Source organism: Choristoneura fumiferana, chromosome 23 (assembly GCF_025370935.1).
Source record: "Choristoneura fumiferana chromosome 23, NRCan_CFum_1, whole genome shotgun sequence".
Taxonomy (NCBI): Eukaryota; Metazoa; Arthropoda; class Insecta; order Lepidoptera; family Tortricidae; genus Choristoneura; species Choristoneura fumiferana.
In genome coordinates, this window is record NC_133494.1 from 7,102,532 (window position 1) to 7,119,187 (window position 16,656).

The following is a 16,656-nucleotide window of genomic DNA, read 5'->3' on the forward strand; positions in this document are numbered from 1 at the left end:
GGTGATGACTGGCTGAGTGATTGCTCGAAGGAACAAAATACTAATTTCGCTCTCTACTAAATGGACCGTGGCCCTTAATTTTATTTACGAATCGTAAATTTTAATTTACAGCTTGGATGCGTAGTGATGTGTTCCGATACTTATTTCTTTGTTTAACTTGGAAATTAAATTAGTGTCTCGACCACCTGGATGCAGTCCTAAATCGTCGCTTAAGTACTTCGGCCCGCGGATCTCGAGTTTACAACTTGCAGTAGAACACGCCTGATTTATATATTGCCATTGAAAATACTGTGTATACGGTAAAATGTTAACAATTACTTATTAAAGTTGTAAATGTTTAAAAGATCGAAGAACCTGATGTACCTTGTACTACTTAAAACACTAAGTAAGTAGATACATTACAGAAAGTCTTCAACCAGTGTGTGTGACATATGGATCCGAGACGTTGACCTTCACTATAGGACTTATGAATAGGCTCCGAGTTGCTCATTGAGCTATGACGAGGGATATGCTCGGGGTTTCTCTTCGGCATCGAATCAGAAATAAGGAGATACGTAGAAGAATGAAGGTCGCCGACATAGCCAAGCGAATTAGCTTGTTGAAGTGGCAATGGGCAGGCCATATAGCATGGAGAATATAATATGACCGTTGGGGCCGAATAGTTCTTGAACGGAGACAGCGGATCGGCAAGCGCGGCGAAGATTGGAGCTATATGGGTGAGGCCTATGTTCAGTGGTGGACGTCCTACGGCTGATATTATTATGATGATGATGACATTTCGGACATAACATGCTAACTTCGCTGAAGTGAAGAATACCCCTTACAGCCGGAGCTAAGGGTCGAAGCGGAATAATATTAAAAATTTAGTTACTCCCATATGCGTCAAATAAATTCACTACTTTTTCTTTATTTACGTAAAGCAATGACAAATAAAATAATTCAAACAATCACTAAAGATCACACTTACTTTCCTTGATTCCTCAAGTATTTATGAAAACATATTAAAAAGACATTTTGTTAAATTGACATGGACACAATCCCATTTAAAACGCAAAAGGAACTTGACATGAATAGCTAAACTCCGGTATTTATCAAGTTATTGTGCTATTGCCTTTATAGTTGCATCAAATACGGTCTATTAATGCGCATTCAAGCCATTGTGCCGAGAAATAGCCGAGTCAGCGTGAGTCCATTCGGCTTTCGGCTTTCGTCTTTCTAGGAATTTGTCGGCGTTTAAGAATGTATCAATACCTTTGTTAACATTAGCTCGAATAACGGACACTTTTCTTATATTTGTATGTTTAATCGAGATTAATTAATGCGTAATCATATTTATATGGTTAGCTGTTTAGTAAGAATATGCTATTGTTGTCTATAAAACCGCGGGAGCCTAATGGATTGATGAATGTCCTCTCAAGCAGAGGATCATGAGTTTAAATCAGAAGAGGCCTGTGCCCAAAAAAAAAAATACAAGATCATTGGTACTGATCCAAATGAAGGTTTATAATAATTATGATAGAAATCTCGTCCGAAATGATCTAGAAAGTATCTTAATAGTAGTGAGAATTATCGGTCCTTATAATGTTATTTTACTAATAAATACATGTTTAAATTGTTCGTCGTGAACATAAAAATCTCTAATCGTAAATAGGTTATAAATTCATAATCATTAGTGGACGCTTGTTTGCTGTACATCAAAAGTCACGTAGGCACAGAAGGCGAATAATAAATGAAACGCTGGAAAAGGGCATTGGCAACCAAATAAAGTCAGTATTAAGGCCAAAAATACAAGTTTATATCAAAACTGTTGACACCTTTTAACGGACAATGAAGTGTTCAAAGCTGATCGTTTCAACAGCAAGATATGTATTTATGTGTATCATTCAAATGAACAATGGCATTTCTTTCTCCTTCCAACTTTATAGACCTAATACCGGAGTGAGAGAGAAGCAATATTCACGACGTGTTTGTAACTTATGAGGTTGGAATGTGTTGATAGAATTTGAAGTATGAGCTGAATCATTCTTGTACAAATTTAGTTTTAAAGAGGATTAAAAACGATTTATATTAAAAGCCTTTTGCACGTTGTACCTATAAAACAATCAGTTAAATTAGATATGATATTTCTTGAACTTTAGGTATTAAAATCATTTCTTTTTACTATCTGTGCATATAGCCTATTATTACGGAGTTATATGTTACAGAGTTGTATTGTGACTTCTTTGATATACATATCTTAAATGTTACCAAGCTATTACACTATAACTAAATTTTTTTTGACAATAAGTCTAATAAATGTTACCTAAGAAACGCGCTTCCTTGGTGTCTAGACCAGGCTGTACGAGTATAGTATAACAGACATTTACATGACATATCCAGAAGTAAATATACTTAATTACCGGTCCATTTAATTGGCAATTCTCTTAATGATACCCGCGTAATTTATGAGAATAAAGCAATGATTTCCACATAAAAAGCAATGATTTCCACGTATCCCTGTAACGTTTGACGGGGCGTCTCGAGTGAAAGGGCTCACTTCTGTAACTGCCCAAATATCTATTCACCCAATAATTAGGTAGATATAGATAATCTTAGAAAATAGATATAGATATAATCAAAGCAAGAACTTGGAAATTACAGTAGGCGAGTCTACGAATTAGTAGGATACTTGTAGAGATTTACAGAATACACCTGTTTGCTACGATTCGTTTTGTTGTAAACTTAGGTAGGTACTCGCACCTAGTTAAAAGACCATTGTGTTGTATGCGGTAAAGCATAATACTCATTTAGTAGCTAGGTAGGTATTTTCTAATGATTATCTATCATTGCATGTAATAGGCATTCAACGATTGTCATTTCACAGCAATTTTCTAAAAATCACCAATCCATGTCATTTGCCTGCCTTAACGAGTAAGAGAAGAGTTCCAACAGATTTTATCGGATAAATTCGCAAGGTCTCGTATTTTATGCACCGATAGACCAGCTTTAGTCATCAGAGTACTTGCAGTAAGGACCATTTTACAGTGCATAGGTCAATAACTTAGTGGCTACGTGATTTAATCGAAATCGTTTCTGAGGAAACTACATAGGCGCAGTACATAATGACTGTAATAATAACAATTTAAATTCAAGTTCGCTGGGTCTCGCTAAACCGAAACCAAATTATAATATACAAATGAGTGAGTGAGCAGAAATAACGAAACAGTTTATGTCTCGCGCGTTCCCACAGGAACGGTATGCGATGCGCTCGGGACAGCGACGTGGGTGGAGTAGCTGTTCATTGAAATATATTTATCCATACCGACATGATTGCGTCCGACCAATTTCAGCCAGGGCGATTGCTTGGACTCCTATTCATTACTTATTACGGCAGGTATGCCACCCATCACCCGACAGCGCCGTCATTGGAGATAGCTGCTGGTAGTCCGAGCTTTGACTCTCGTTTGGAATCTTGGTCTGCTGGGTTTCGAAGTCACAAACCTGATGCTTTACGAGACCTCTCTGTATCTACATAAGCTCTCCATAACTGCATATTGCTTGGATTTTAAGACCATTAATTGTAACCAACACTTTATGCAAATAAATAAATTGTTATTATATTATTATTATTATGTACCTATATACCGACACATTAGCAGACAAAAAATACATATTATAGTAATCCCTTAGTGCCTAGTCTTTACTAAAGTTAGTTGATATCATGTTCTAGGTTTTACAAAAACATTCGTTGTACTTACTATGATTTGATTACAATAAAGTTTTAAACTAACATCCGAAATTTGTGGAGGCAAAATTAAACGAAATATACTATTTATGTGTGTTAAAAAGAAAAGAAAAGAAAAATTTGTCTTAACTAATTAATATTCAATTAAACATTGATTTAAGATGAATTATTGACAAAGGCATTTTTTTTTAATTTTAACAACACTGTAGTTTGGTACTGCCTAGGTAGGCTGCCTACTGCAATGAACTAGTAACCATACTCATACTGAATAGTGTAAATATCCCATTATCTAATTATAACCACATCAAATAGGTACTAATTATGTAGCTAATAGTAATTTTAACGTTATGTGTAAGAATTCTACACACAAATTGTTAGCTATATACTTTAAACTAAATTCAAATTAATATTTTTTTAGGCTCTAACACGTCTCCACTGCACTCCCCGTTCTAGCCTTGTATCTGCCCGGCTGATATATTAGCCCCTCGCTCGAATAGCCCCCGGCGCTGCGCCAGCGCCGATCCCAGCCAGTGGGCTTGATAAAATTTCCGGATTATTCCACGCTGGGGTGAGATATTTTAGCGCTACCTACTAGAGTAGATACCATGCTTATGCTTATGACACAATGGTTAGATAAAAAAATTGCTGCGGAAAGATATGGATCTCGTTTTGATCAGGAACTATTGTGAAAATATGAATAAAGTAGTATTATTTCAAATATTTAAATGATTTGCCTTCTCAAAATCTTAGCTGATATAAAATATGTATGTATGTATGTAAACTCTTTATTGTACAAAATAAGTAACAACCTAGAACAGTGATTAAGTATCTAAATACCTATTACCTTTCTTTACTTTCGTATCTTAACCATCAATAAATTATCTACATTATTTCCAAGCGCCTATGTGTACTTGGCTCATGACTACCTATCAGCCAATCATCGTATATTTTATCACAAAAACACTGCACACGGGACCAATTTAGACTCTTTTATACACTAAAATACAATAATAAATGAATATTTGACGCAGTAGGTAACTAATAACAATGAAATCATCAACATACATTGAATAAATGGCAAAATCCATATTCAAACCGCTCCCGTTTTCTTTCTCCCAAATTTCTCAGAGTAATTCCTCCTTCCGAGGGCGTTCCGCCGGTAGCCCGGAGGTTATATGCCAGTTATGTAAGTGAGGGAGCCTGCTACTGGTTTAAGTGCGGCCAATCAAAGGGACCGCATATACATACAGGGATTGCTTTAGGCGAGAATTTGGGATGTGGTTTTTAAACAACATATTGGGATGTAGGTCGAAAGTGGTTTTCGTTTAAGAAGAACGGTTTATGTTAAATGTTTAGAAAAGTTGACAAATCCCCATCGCATTTCTTACGTTTCACGTTTTCTTTTTGGCATACCTAATGAAGGGCTTGTCGTATGATTTTCTTCGTTGAACGTGGCGTATAATGTTTTAGACCAGACAGCACTCGCAATTACATACGAACTAATTCATTTTTTCTGTCAAATTTCAAATGGGATTGCGAGGGCCCCTTATGTTAGAAATTTATTTTCTTTATAGGTTCCTATATAATTTTTAAGCTATTTATTTTACTCTAAACAATGCAAGTCCAAGTCCAATGCAATGGATAAAAGCTGCTAACTATAAAAATCGAAGCAGAATCGGTTTTTTTTTTGCCTAAACTGTTCAAACTTTAAGGTTAAGTGGCGTTTAGTGGCTCAGCGTGGGCGGTACTTTCTACCGCCCGGAGGGTTCCGCTCGTGGGACACTAAGCTACAACCTACTAAAACTCAATATTAGCCGTTAAAACTAATAACGGGTAACGCAGTAGACATAAAACATGGCTTAAGAATCATAAAGCTCTAATTTTGTTGAAAGTCAAAGTCAAAATATCTTTATACAATTTAGGCTATAACAAGCACTTATGAATGTCAAAAAAAATCTACCACCGGTTCGGAAAAACCTCTGCTGAGAAGAATCCGGCAAGAAACTCAACGAGGTAATATTTTTATATGCGTTCCGTTCCGATTATGACTTACTAGAGTTTACCCGCGGCTTCGCACGCGTAATCTTTTCGATCTGGTAGTTACAATTGAAATTCCGGGATTCCTTTGGGAATTCCCAAAATTTATATCGTGGTCTTCATTGAGGCTATGTTAACCGGACTCGAACTCTTAAACATCTGCTTGAGAGGTTATACATACCTAGGTCTATACACGATCGGAGCTGCTAAGGGTATTAAGCACGGCGACCTAATAGAAAAATCGTGCAAGTTGCATTACATTACGAGGCTGTAAAGCTAAACTTACACGATTGTTCATGCACATCAAATCTGGGCTTTAGAATTAAACTAAGTTTAAAACACTATATTAAACTTCACTACACATCTGTCATGCTTTGAACGTTTCAAGTATCAGTGAAGCAATGCGATCACATGCTGCTCACACGTCATGAAAAGAAATGTAAGTCTAGTTCTTTCCCTTCCTCAGTTCAATTAGATTCAGCCCTCTGAATATGTTTGCGCCATTTCGCTGGGTCATATAAGTCAGCTGTGATTAAACTTGATAGTTTTTCTAGGTTTCTCCACCAAATAACTTTTGGCCGTTCTCTGGTTGAAAAATGTAAGTCAACAACTAGTTAACCCTCTAATTCCCTACAAAATCAGTTCCAAAAAGCTTTAAGACGAACCGGTTACAACATTCTACGACCCTTAGAGCTTAGCTACTGAGTTCCGCGCCCCGCCCATACCCGTGATTGGTGCACGGTAGCTACTCGTTCCGCTCTTGCGCAGGCTCATGTAGATTTAAAAAGTGGTAGGTATTCTTGATAGACATAATAGCTGACGTACCTACTTGTAAGTAGAAACACAGATAGATTATCTTATTAGGCAAGTTTTTTCTACATAAATAACAAATACAGGTCACATAGCGATTCGCTTTTGTAACTGAGTGGATAAAGAAAAGAAAACTGACATGATGACGACGAAAATGAACCAATAACGGAATCACCAGCTAACAGGGACTTAGCTAGAGCGAAACAAAGGTCATCCTAAAAACTTTTTCGCTCACTCTAAAACAATCCAGACAGTACTTATTGAAGAATCCGGAGCAAAACTACCTGTGCAATCCCAGAATCAAGAATTTGGCGCTTTAGATGTCAGTAAATGACTGTGAGAAACTTTATTCTTCTATTGGCACATATCTTCTAAAGACTTACGCCATTATACATAGTGTATGCATGCAAAATATTTAAATAATATGACATCTCGGTACACTGAACTAACTAACAAAATTGGCAACCGTAGCAGACCGATTTCTTCAAATGCCAAAGCTTTAAAACGTCACTTCCTAAACGGACAAAAAACGCCAGGTACTTCACCTGTGGCGCTATGTTTTCACAGCCTGTTGGTTTTGGCGAGCCTCGAGCAAATAGCGCCGGTGTGAACTGACCTTAGCAAACAGATCAATGAGTGGCCGAATTGTGAATGAAAATGTGTTAAGTGTGATAGCCGCAAAAAATTACGAGTTTGTTAAAAGTTCTGGGATTATTTAAATAAACCTGCAACACTTTGGGATAATGGTAATTGCTGAGTAGAACAAATTATTATTACCTACCATTATTTTAATGTCTGTTTTATCTTTTAAAGAATTAGGAAAAGCCAAAAACATTACAACTGACCTTCCTTAAAGAGATACGGAACATAAAAACATAACCTAATTGTTATTAGAAGCAGATAGTATTGTAGAGCATAAACTAAAAATGTACTGTAACATAGTAAAATAAATTTCCTAAACAATCAATACACGCAATAGGTACAGACAATTAGATATCAATTTCTTCTTCGCCTAGTTTAGTCTAAAACATGCTACAGAGAATTGTACTTATGTTTCCTTTTTCTAAGGAAAAATGTAGAATATTCGTACAATGTATCATTTTATTTTTCTTTCTCTCATATGAACCTCAAAATTCTCCTAAAAATCCTAAAATTGTACTAAAAGCATAAACGTAATACAAGCACCGCTGTATCTAAAAAACAAAAGCACTACCTCGTACGCTTGACCATAATGTTATCAACCGCTTTGTCGGCAAATCTGTAGAACCACAAAGAGTTTCATGACCCGTGCAAACATATAGATAAGTTATCGGCAACTATCAGTTGAACACCCTACTAGGAAGGCATCGGGTGCCTTTGAGTCTAGACGGATGCATTGTTGCTTATGGTTGTATAATGTTTTAATAACAAAGAATACAAATAACGCTTTTATGCAAAATTACAAAAAAAAATATTTAAGTATTAGGTACTTTTCGGATTGCTATAATTTTGGCCATAGGTATGCGAAAAACACGTATATTTGTATAGATTATCTTTATTAGATTTCATTTTAACCGTACTTATATTTTATTGGCGTAGGATGTCAACAGAGACACCATTGATTAATGATAAATTACAATAAGTTACATATTTGTCGATTTTGGTGCACTTCGAAGTGAACACGAAACCCTCAGAAACCACGAGATCCGCAAGTTCCGCAAGAATCCAGAGTTTTTGCTGAGCTATTGAGAAGAAAGTCCCATCAGTCTGACTTAAGGAGCCGAGACTAGACGTGGACACTAACAGTGAGACTAACATTTATAATAAAGTCAATCAGTGCACGAGACATGCGTTTAAGGATCAAGTCAAAGATAAGGTCAATGTAATGTCATATCAGGAGCTCAAAGCATTGGCAAAGAGGCGTACTACAGAATGGCGATTGCTCCACCGACAAGAGTTAGGGTCATAAATATTATGATGATGATAATGAGTGCGCTATGAAAAGAGCCATGCTGAGCTATGTGTCTCTGGGGTGGGTGTCCATGTCCAATCAGAAAATGAACCAGTCAGAGAATTAAATTGATAGATATAGGTCACAGGATCAGCAAACTGAAGAGGCAAGCTGGCAGAATCGATAACCGTAAGGGTAGACAAGTACTGGAGTAGATCCCGTTTCGGAAGACGTAGTGTGGGACGCCCTTTGCTCTAGCAAATCTAGTGCAGTGGTCTAGGCAGTGTAGCTGATATTGACTGGATGTGGAGAGCTGAAGATCGGGGCATAGCCTAAAAGGGGGTAGTGGCGAGACTCGCAAGAGGCCTATGTCCAGAAGTAAATGATCATGGTGACGATTGATTATCCTTCTATGATTGGGTAACCCAATCATAAACTTTTAAGTTGATTCAAATTGACATTAAAAGAACCAGGTAATACACTCGTGTCAGCTTAGGCTGACGGACGTAGGACTGTCACTAACGACATGGACGGATGACCTGGTTAAAACCACGGGTTCACAGTAGATGCGGGCCGCTTCCAACCGAAGCCACTGGAGGTCTATGGGGGAGGGATACGTCCAACAGTGGACGTCTTGTGGCTGATACGATTATGTTGAACTTATTAGACTGTACTTAATCATGTATTTAGATTCAAGGATTGTCAAAGTGTATGTAGTGAGTCGTGCTTTAGCCCTTTAAAACACAGAATGGTCACACAAGGCTCGACGCAAGAGCTGTGACCAATATTTGTCAACCCTAAAAGGCAATGGCGTTCAAACTTCAGCGCTCTATTTGTTGATATTTAACACATCCCAGAAAGGAATTCGTTTATCTATCACGTCAAGATTACCAAGAGATAAGCTTAGCCGAAACTCGACCAAGCTTTGTCTTTTATCTAGCACAAACAAATGTTTCCTGCGCTGCGCCCGCGCTCTCGAGATGACAAATTAGGCGCGTTTAAAAGGACGTTTGTTATGTACAAATAAGGTATAGCTTATTGACTTTTGAAGTTTGAATGGTTACCTGTCGGCTTGGTAAATAAGTGTGTCAAAGATTTAGGAATATATTGACTCTGTGAAGAGACAGGTTTTTCAGGTAATGATGGCGCCTTTTTTTGTCATTGGCCCCGAAGTAGGTTTTGTACGTAAGTTCGTTTATATGTACAAAACGTTGGAAGCACAAGAATTTAAAAAAAATCTTTATAGTTACCAGAAACATAATCGTTGGGAATGTACAAATTTTCTGCTAAATATCTCATTCAATTCTTGCATTACGTTTGTTTCTCTTGTCGATCTGCTCGCAATAACCATAAAACAAAACTGACTTCATATCTTTAGTTGTCCCTATGGAAGGGCCGTAGAAAATTGGAAAACATATCTTTTCCTTTTTATAGACTTGTGGCGCCATCTATGTACCATTTCCCACTAACGTGTGCAGCACTAAAATCTACACAATACGCTAGCAACTTTCGCGGTACAACAAAAGCGTGTACAGCTATAAATTATCATTGCCTGGGACATTATACCCTCGCTCGTAAACTTGGGATGTGTTAATACGTGCCGCTCGCCTGCGACTTTGCCTGTGACAGCGTCGCCACGAGCCGGCACGCACAAAAGAAAGCTGATGGCGCCCCGTTGGGATTCAAAATGTGATTCGAAATTTAAAAATTTGGACTTAAAAAAACGGTCAAAGGGTTAGCAAGTTAGGTTAGGATTGGCACTTTTCAATTTGACAAACCATTTGGTTTTTTTATAAAATTTTATTTTAAGGTAAACAATCTTGGTACCGTTTATTGCTGATAAACGCTTTAATTACCGTTACGTGTGAAACTGTATCAATTGAAACAACTATATTACACTTTTATGAAATCATTACTTGATTTTAATTGAATTATTCTGTTTAACTATTATAAGCTGGATCCCATTTTTTTGATAGAATACTTTTATCCCTAAAATTGCAGATGAACTCACAAACAACAAAGTCATAATTTCTATATCCTACGACCTCTATGATATAGTGTCATTTCATTACTTTGTTAAAAATTTAGAAATAGAAATAGAAATATTATATAAAATGTTACACTACACTCCACTGGTAAATACCAAATACAGGTTCTTGATTAGGTACCTTTAATGAGCTCCCGATAATTAACGCAGTTAGGTAATATAATTAATTATATTATATGAGTCATTAAACACTGGTACAAGTTCTTCTCTTATTAATGTTGTTAAAATCAACAAATAAACCGATTTATATGCCAACGCTTTAATTTCAAATGTATCTAAGTATCTTTTGCCTGCTGAAGTCCGACACCCAAAGCCTTATTAAATATGTGCCACCTACTAAAATTCAAGATTACGTAACAAACATAATTTATAAAAGGTAATATACAATAAAGTATTATAATTAGGTGTAAAAGGAATAATTCGATGTATAATTTGTTGGAATTGCAATCAAACCTCAATTGGAAGACGCGCGGGCGGAGTGTGGCGGCGCGTGCCACTGTAATACGCGAATAGACCGAGAGCCAGGTGAGCAAAAAAAAGCTTCATTTGCACCAATATTTTTTTAATAGACGCCACAAAAATGTTAAAGCAATTGTACAGTAGGCCAAACAAAATACTGGAAATCCTTATTTCTAATATTATAAATGCGAAAGTAACTCTGTCTGTCCGTGTGTCTGTCTGTTAACTCTTCACGTTTTAAATACTGAATCGATTTAGATTAAATTTGGTATTGACATAGTTTGAGACACTGAAAAGGACATAGAATAGTTTTTATCACGGAAAATGGCATTGTTCTCGCAAGATATCGATAAATGAAATTCTCAACCTTCGCAAAGTTTGCATATCAATTTTTGTTACAAAATCATTACATTATGACATTACGCTATCAGTAACTAATTAATCAGTTTTTGTAGAATTATACAAAATATTTTTTTAACCGAATATAATTTACTCAAGTAAATTATGAGAAAAGCTTTTATTATGCCACCCATGGTTTCAATTTTATCAATTTATATTTTATCATAAGGACGTATTACTTCTCTTTAATTTTAAATATTTTAAACCAACATTTTTTCACAGAACAAACTGTCGGCAATGTCACAAGTCTAAAGTTATCAACATTTTCTACATTTTATACGCGACGGCTCTTAGCCTATAAAGCCCACTTTGTTAGTAATTAGGGATGTAAATTCGGTCAAGCCTCGGGCTTTACGATGTTTGCGCAAGACGGAATTAGCTCGCTCGACGCTGATGGAATCATTTTCTTATTTCGTGTATACACAGTTTAGATACTTATACAACTATTCTGTTGCGTATTTAAAATGATGATTAAAATTGTTTTATGTGTAATTAATGTGATTGGAATGGAATTTTGTTTTAAATTCTACTGTTTATTCCTTTTGAAGTGACTTATCACTTCGTTGTACGTAAGTATGTTTGTCTGTCAAGATATTTTATATCAGGAACACGTGCAAGTTGAAACTAATAACAATTAGCTATTTTTGGTGACACTTTTTAATATTAAAAACTAGAATTTTTAGTTTAACAATGGGACATTTTGGAAACAATGGTAGGTATAGTTAAAATGAAAAAAGTGTTTCCATGTCAAAGACATTGGCATGAGATTGATTTGACTTGGCCTCTTAAAAACTTTCTTCGCTTCATCTGTAATTAATGTTTTGCAGTAAATCATTCAATTTAATTATAAAAATTGCAAAAAAATATCTGTTTATTTCGTCATTGTTAAGTTTATATTTTAAGAACCGCAATACCGCGGTAAAATATCGAATGAAGCGAGGTTCAATTTTAGACTCATCATTTATTGTAACTGCGTACAAAGGATTGTAGTATAAGTATGTATAACTTATAGAATCCGTAGGTACTGTAGAAGGATAAAGGTTAAATTTAAACAGCGGCTTTATTTCATCCTCAAGTTATTTATGAACGTTAATTATCAAGTCAAGCGAATAAAGAGTTAATTTATTTTAGTTACAAAGATTTTTCCGCGTCTTTTTCGTTTTAATACGAATCGTGATTTTAAAGTATGTAGATGTAATTATGCAAAATAGATGCAATATTAGTGATGGGTGGAAGTAGGTATATATTTTATGCTCAATGGAATTTGGTAGTTACGTATACACTAGAGAATCTGCACAAAAAGAATTACCGACATTGATCAGTTTTAGTTCTTGTTTTTTATTAGTTACAAAAATTACAAATGAATTAATAGGTAACTACCTAGGTACTTTTATAGATGTATACGGGTAAAAATTTACAGAATTTGGGCACGGTTTTTTTTATTAATGTGTCAATTTAACATTGCTAATTTGCAGTTCCATTTGTTAATATTTAATCAAACATAACTTAGCGTAACTTGACTTTTTTTCTAAATAAAAGAGTTCAGTGTATAATAACTAATGATGTATCCACGCATTCTGTCCAACAAAGGCCCCTTGAATTACCGAAATATATTCCCAAACTCCCCAAAACGCCACTTTTCCCAACAAACCATTCCTCTTTTATTGTTAAATAAACCATAAATCGTTATAAAATGGTCACTTTGGGCAGTGAATGGCGTAAAAAAAAGTATTAAAGGACATTTCTGATCTTTTTTGTGGAACTAGCGCCGAGAGGCGCTAAGGGCCGTTTGCATAATAATGTGGCTTCGATATTCAAATAATGCGTGTTTTCACATCAAAGGAGCAGGTCATTTTTTATTTATGTTTTATAATCCAATGTATAAATATTGTTGATTAATCAAGGCGACTTATAGGAAACGCTCCGAAAAGTACGTAAATTCAGTTTTGATTGAGTTTAGAAAAAGTGAGTAGTGTATTTCTATCATAAAATAAAATACGTTCAAATTAGTTAGTGTCACAAGATATTGATGAGTTTTTGTAAACATATAATCAAATAATAAACACATGTAATGTTATCAAAAAGAGATTTAACACGTCAAACATTTCAAACACAAACCTGTAAACAAAGTAAAAATCGCAATCGCACTGCTTATTCGTCGACTTTTAAGATCGTGAAATCGTATCGCGGCTACAACGATTAAGAAATGCGATTAGACAATAAAATAAAATGATGTGCAAGTACTCACTGCGTGCGGCGCTGACAACTACGATTACTGCTGATTAATGTTTATTTTACGTATAAATAAGTCGAGAGCGCGGCGCAGACTGATCGAGGGCAGTAAAAAACTGTAATTTATTAGTGGCGACTTCTCGTGTTGGCTCGGACTTAACGAGTGTGTGGCGAGAAAAAACTGACTTGGTACGTAGCTCGAGCAGCAGTGGCCTGGGGAAGAATAACCCAGGAGTCGTTGGGAGCTGCCACCGCTTCCGAACGCGCCCCGCTCCCCTCCCGATACAGATCACGCATTCTACGAATACCTTCGACGACGCAGCCGAGGACCGCCGCCCATCCCTTTCACTCCAAGGCTGTGCACGGCGGCTCCCCCGGGCCGGGGAGGGGGCCTCGTTTCACAGACGATGCTTCCTAAGTTCACCAAGTAAAGGTCACGCGGGCTAAGCGCGCCGCGGCCGCGTCGATCCTGCGCGAGCGCGGCCTGCGCAACACCGGCAGCGCCCACAGAACCGACCGTTTAGCTCACCACGCACGCACAAACCTATACCCGTCCCGCTCCAACACCCACGCAGCTCCGTAAATGCTCTTCTGGCGTCGAAAAATGTATCTAGTTTTCTGTCGATGCGGAGTGCAGTAGCGGCATTTTTTTTTCGACTCAATAAATTTGTGGTTGTTCGTCTCGCTTAGTCGCACGCCTGGGGCGGGGGCGAACGGGACGGCAGATCGCTACCGGGTTACGCCTTCGCACTCGTTGTTATATAGGTGCGTGTTAGCATTGCATGTATAAATAATAATGTCGTAAATACTTGTCGGTGCGGTTATGTGCGCCGCTACCGTGCTACGCGCCGCCTTCTCTTTTATTCACACGCTCTTTACAGTGTACAGACAGTCATACGTTCAATCGTATTTTTATTATGAAGAAAGAAACAGAATTTATTTTTCTCTTAAAAATAGTGTGAGATCGTAATAGAAAGTTCTAATTGGTTTATTGCTGCACAATGTATTTCAATTACAATTTTTGATTGATTCGTTGCAATTTAATATTTTTTTACTAATTAGTGAAATACTTTCTTACAAAAACGGACTAATAGTTTAATGGCGTTATTTTCTCATTCCAATTAAAAAAACATGTTCCTTCTAGAGATTTGGCATACATTTTTGGATTATCGAGGATTCCTTGGACTTTTACTTGAAAAAAAAGTTTTGGTTCGAAGAAAAGACATCGACGCGTGCGCACTAATTACGTTACACACGGCGCAGTAGGATTCCTGGATGGATATTTTATTAAAAAATAAGTCAAGAAATAAAAAAAAATATGTCACGATGTAGGTATTTTTACAAATTGAAATAGATGATTTATGTAAGCTTCCACAAATTTACCAAAAGAAGATCATTACAATTTCTTTTTATAGTTTGAAAACAGTACGTCAACGTTGTACAACTAAATTGTAATTAGATGATTGATTCCACTAATAGTTTTATACTTTTTATTCCATATAGGTATGTACCTAAAATTCGTGTTTCAAATTCCTAAACTCATCTTCAACCCAACCAGAAACAATCAAACTAAGCAAAATATTGAATTCGTTCGATAATAGTAAATAGGGTGCAAGTAGGTATTTCCACTCTCATTATACCCCACTATTTTAATACTCTCTCTCTCTTAGTGTCTTTAGGCGGTGGTGATCTCTTACCATCAGGAGACCCACTGGCTCGTTTGCCATCCAGTCGAATAAAAAAATAAAAATAAAAAACAACAATTAGATTTAACTTTCAACAGTCAAAACCGAAGGCATAACGTTCGACAGGATTCAAAATTGGAAAATTAGCAACGCACATCACCAGCCAGTGTGGTCGCCATTCACACCATGGACAAAAGAAAAACACCATAGACTTCTTTTTTGTCCGCATTGTGAGCAAACATTCGGTTTTCGAATCTTTTGTCTATGACACTTCGCAGTCAATAAATGGGACCATAGCTCCCCGTAGTTCGGAATAAAGCGTTCCAATTTCAAAAACAATTGACAGTTAATGTGTTTTGATGTTTTCAGTCATTGTCGTGTTGTTGCCGTTGTTGGTATTGTCTATAAGATCGGTTGTATGAGCGTGACGGAGCTTTGTGACATTTTGTATTGTATGGGACGTATTTAACGGTCGCGTGTCGGTCCGTTAGCTTAAATCTAGTTTGAAAGCTCGGTACGTTGCATTAAATAAATAAAAGGTTTGCGAACTATTCTGTCACGGATATTTGGGAACAAAGTGAGTCATTCTGGGATATTACTTGGTATTTTGAACATAGTCAGTAATATCAAATATAAAGCCAGCTTAATCTTGTCACTCTACGTATCTACATTAATTTATTTATATATTTACCTAATAATTATTTGACTAAAAATATCGAACATGAAGTAGAAGTACCTTGAAGATTTTTTAAAAACCTCTGAAAGTACGTTGATATATGACACCAATTTTTGGTTTAATGTTTGTCAACATTTTCTGGCTGTATGGACTGTTCGTAAACTCTACATTGAGAGACAAAGCTTGCTTGCAAGTAAAAAAAGTAAATAGGCCCCTTTTAGTAGGTAGGTTACAAATTACAATAATATAATAAGTTCCACATCAGTTCTGTACATAACTACTACATAAAAAGGGCCTTCCTTCATTTTTTCATCTTATATGTATTTCAAGAGTCTACCATAAAAAATACTCAGTATGTATCATATCAACAAATATTGAGCTAAGACCATATAAAAAATAACAAGCGCAAGAATTCGCATTCCATTAAAACTGCACTTAGATATCGCAGTGAAGGATCGCAAACAATCGTTCCCTTACGATTAATCGACAATCGTTCGCATCGACTCGTTGTCGACGCTACCGGCACCATAAAAGCGTACCGTATCTCAAATCCGATCTGTACCTTATAAAGTGACCCGGACTAGAACTAAAAATACTGTTTTGGTTTGTCATTAGCCCCACAATGCGACGATCGCTTCGTGCTTTGTCTTTCAATCT

The 16,656-nt window shown here is 36.4% G+C and overlaps 1 protein-coding gene across 3 annotated transcripts in view; it reads right to left on the reverse strand.

The window, feature by feature from the left end:
• drm (odd-skipped family member drumstick) overlaps window positions 1–14,097 on the reverse strand; it is a 32,071-nt gene extending 17,974 nt beyond the window's left edge. Inside the window, exon 1 of one of the 3 annotated variants that reach the window (XM_074105365.1) lies at window positions 13,947–14,097. The gene's annotated coding sequence lies outside the window, so the exon portion shown is untranslated. Of the gene's footprint in view, window positions 1–13,654; window positions 13,898–13,946 lie in introns of those variants that run through there. The other 2 variants (XM_074105361.1, XM_074105366.1) reach the window with 2 other exon arrangements.
• Between the last annotated feature and the right edge of the window lie 2,559 nt (window positions 14,098–16,656).